The sequence below is a fragment of the Lepisosteus oculatus genome, unplaced genomic scaffold (genome assembly GCF_040954835.1).
Source record: "Lepisosteus oculatus isolate fLepOcu1 unplaced genomic scaffold, fLepOcu1.hap2 HAP2_SCAFFOLD_40, whole genome shotgun sequence".
Taxonomy (NCBI): Eukaryota; Metazoa; Chordata; class Actinopteri; order Semionotiformes; family Lepisosteidae; genus Lepisosteus; species Lepisosteus oculatus.
Genome location: NW_027167934.1, coordinates 1,747,838 through 1,750,951, shown reverse-complemented (window position 1 = coordinate 1,750,951; position 3,114 = coordinate 1,747,838).

Here is a 3,114-nt window from a genome sequence, read left to right as displayed (position 1 = left end):
TGATCATTTCTGAAACTGGCAAATGAGTGTCTGCTACAATATGATTGCTACATATCTGCATTTGTTGGTTTTGAAAGGAGTAAGAGTGCAGGGGGTCTAAATCTGCGATCCAGTGTGTTGAAGTATTTCACAACACTACCTCTAGCCCGTCTGGAAATAAATCCTCATTCTGATTGTTGCACTGGGCATGTACCAATAAATCACTGAGCATATATATATATAGCACTGTGTTGAAGCTAGAGACCTGTATGTAATAATATGATGCTAAAATGTTATTTTCAGATATATTAATGTAATAAATGATTGCTTATGCTTTATAAACAAATCTAATTAAAATAAAAGCTTAAGTTTTGTATTTATCTTGTACCATAGAACATGATTTTCTTTGTATTTCAATCCCACAAAGTGTCCAAATGACGCACTACATGATATAAGGAAGATTATCACATGCATATCGGTATTATCTTTCTTACGAAAATGCATTCCTTTCATTACCTTTTACTTTTTAAAATGAACTCAAATTGTGTATAATGTAATAATTTAAGTAGAATAGATTCTAATAATATAATGATCCAGTGTGTTGCACTACTTCAATGCTTCACTGCTCTATGCCATCTGGAAATAAATCCTCAGACTGCTTACTGCCCTGGGCATGTACCAATAAATTACAGGAGCACATCTATATATCACTGCGTTGAAGCAGGGGACACACAATCACTGCAAACACATCCTAAATACAGTGTTCCAGCACCACTGACCTCATCCAGAACGTATCATTTCTTGAAAGGGATTGCTGTCCGAATGCACATCTGAATCCCAAACAGAATCTCTAGTAAAATACGATCATTTGTGAAACAGGTAAATGACTGTCTCAGGGGCCCATTCCTCATTTTCAAGACACATGTATGCAGTACGTACACCATGAATTGAGCAATAGGGATTAAAGACACCACAGGTAAGGTTAGAAGTCATTCTGACTATATTCTAAAATATTGGACTCATATTCTTATGATGGCAGACATGATCCTGCGTGTAAAACCGGGGTTAATGGACATTATATGACTGTCAATTCTGTTTTGTTTTGGAGACTCTTGGCTGCCTATGTGGTACAGTGCAGCGTGAAGGAAACATTTTCCAAAACTGTGTCAGCTCAAAAGTTGTAAGAGAACCTCTCCAGCTGCTTTAACTCTCTTCATTTTTGTCATTTAATTGTCTGTCGGCACTATGTGGCAGTGTTGCATGACAACCCATCTCACCACGGAAAGGGACCTAACAGCTTTGGTAAGAGAGGAGAAATTGACCTGGCCCGTACAGGGCTCGAACCCACAACCTTGGCGTCACTAGCACCACACTCTAACCCACTGAGCTAACCGGCCTCACGACAGTGGTCCTCTCTGTGCTGCAAAAAATCGAACTCAGGGAATTTCTTTTGTCCTCCTTTGAATAGAAAGCTGTGTAATTCAGTGTATGGGCTTTCTCATGCAGTTTTTATGGTTCTTGTAACCCAAATCCTACACTGGCCTGAAGTGCCCCCCCATTTCACAGCATTTTTCAGCTGATTTAAAATGTACCTAAAGGAGGAGCATTATTGAAGACCATCAATTACCAAGAGCTTTTGTCAAAGGTTTTGGTGGTCATTTTTAATGACCACAGAGCGCTGTGACCTCGGTTTTACATCTCATCCAAAGGACGGCACCCTTTTACAACACAGCGTCTCCGTCACTATGCTGGGGCATTGGGACCCGCACAGACCTCAGGGTGAGGGCCCCCCGCCGGCACTGTTACGTCCCAGTGTGTGTTCTGTGTGTTTTTCTGTTATGTCCACACTGCTGACCCTTGATTGTTCTCCCTTCCCCATTGGCCAACCATCACACCACTGTTTCAATATGATGTCATCATTAATTAGCCTTCAGCCAATCAGAACACATTTTATTCACTATATAACATGGAGGCTTTCAGAAAGAAAAGGCCTTTCGTTTGACTTCGGTCCCGTTCGGTTTTGGTTTTCGCTTCGCTTCGCTTCGCTTCTTGTTATTGCTTTGGCTTCGTTTGTTGGTTTGTTTTGCTTTGTGTTTGTGTATTTTCGTATAGCTTCGGCTTTGTTGTTTTGTTGGTTTTACGTTAGTTTCTTTGTACTTTCGTTTGTTTGTGTGTTCATCCTTGATTTGTCTTTACCTTGCCCAAGTGTTACATGTTCAACTTATGTGTTCTTTTGTACCCTGTCCTGTTGATAACTCTTGTTTTTCCTTATTTGTATTCCTGGTTCACTTGTGTTTTTGTGTGAACTTTTGTATATAAGGTTAGTTTAGGTTGTTGGGTACACTTACACACTTAGTTAATTTTGTATTAGTACACTAGTTTAGTACGGGTGAGTGCCATTTGTCTTGTATGGTTTTGGGTAGTCAGTGCAGGTTAACTAGGGTGTTGAAGACGCAGAAGACCGTGTGTTTCTGGTTTTCTTTTGTAGTCAGATTAGCTTTCCCTCACTGTCCTAGCCAGCTCCATTTTGTTTGTTATTTTCTTTTCTTTGGCACCACTCTAGTTCCTTACCCTTATCACGCTTCCTAGTCCCTCACCAAAACCCATCTGCTTCCAAAAGACTTATCCTAAATGTTACACCCCTTTTCCCCTAGACACTTGGGGTTGTAACATTATTGGGGGCTCGTCCGGGATATCAAATTCCCGTCCTAAGGATTTTTTTTTGTGTTGCAGAATTTTGGTGTTGGTACAGGATTTTGATTTGTGGATTGTGTTTTGGCAAGGTACTGTAGTTATGGCTACTTTTGATTTGCGAAAGTTTGTGGAGGAACCTTCCTTTGAGCAGCTGGATAAGTGTAGGAAGGACGAATTGCTCCAAATTGCTGATTACTTCCAGATTCAGGTTTCGACGCAAGTTCTTAAAAGGGACGTCAAGAGAGCTGTGATGGATAGGTTGGTAGAGTTAGAGGTCATTGCATTAACGAGCAGGTACGCCGGTTCTCCTGGGGCTGGTGCTAAACCTGCTATGGTGGTGGAAGAACAGGACGAGGTGCAGGGGGTGGCTGAAGACTTAGTGGAGGCTGAGGTCAAGGCCACCTTGCCTCCCTTTGAACCGTTCTCTCCGGTCTCCGCCGG